Raw genomic sequence first — 513 nt, 5'->3', positions numbered from 1 at the left:
CATGCTTGACAGATGAGTGCTTTGTGTTGCTTTCTCTGGATGGGTATTTCTAAACCACGCTCATACCTAAGGCATGTGCCACCATGAGTTCCACAACACGTGTGTGGGAACCAGGAGCGCACTCATGAGGACCATAAGAGGTGCTTTTACCTGTATATCTTCTGAGGTTACTTCAAGTAACCGTCCCAGGAGGCCTACAGATTGATGCTGGAATTTTACAGCATTCAAGGGAAAAGTTCTTATTAACCCCTAATGACAAGGTCTAAACATCTGACCAACTTGGTTGCCTCAGAGGCAATAAGTGTATTATTCTTTTTGCACCAACATGGATGTATGAGGCCTTGTTGAAGGGAATCTGTCAGGTCATTTTTGCGCACCCTACTAATGGTATCTTGAAATAGGAAGTAGCAGCCCTTTCAGGATATGTAACTTTTAATGCTGTATATTTCCCCATTGTGTTCCCGTAAGCCCTAAATTTGTCACGTGCCAGCAAGACAAGCATATGTAAATTGC

Source organism: Ranitomeya imitator, chromosome 3 (assembly GCF_032444005.1).
Source record: "Ranitomeya imitator isolate aRanImi1 chromosome 3, aRanImi1.pri, whole genome shotgun sequence".
NCBI lineage: Eukaryota > Metazoa > Chordata > Amphibia > Anura > Dendrobatidae > Ranitomeya > Ranitomeya imitator.
This window is presented reverse-complemented; position numbering follows the sequence as displayed.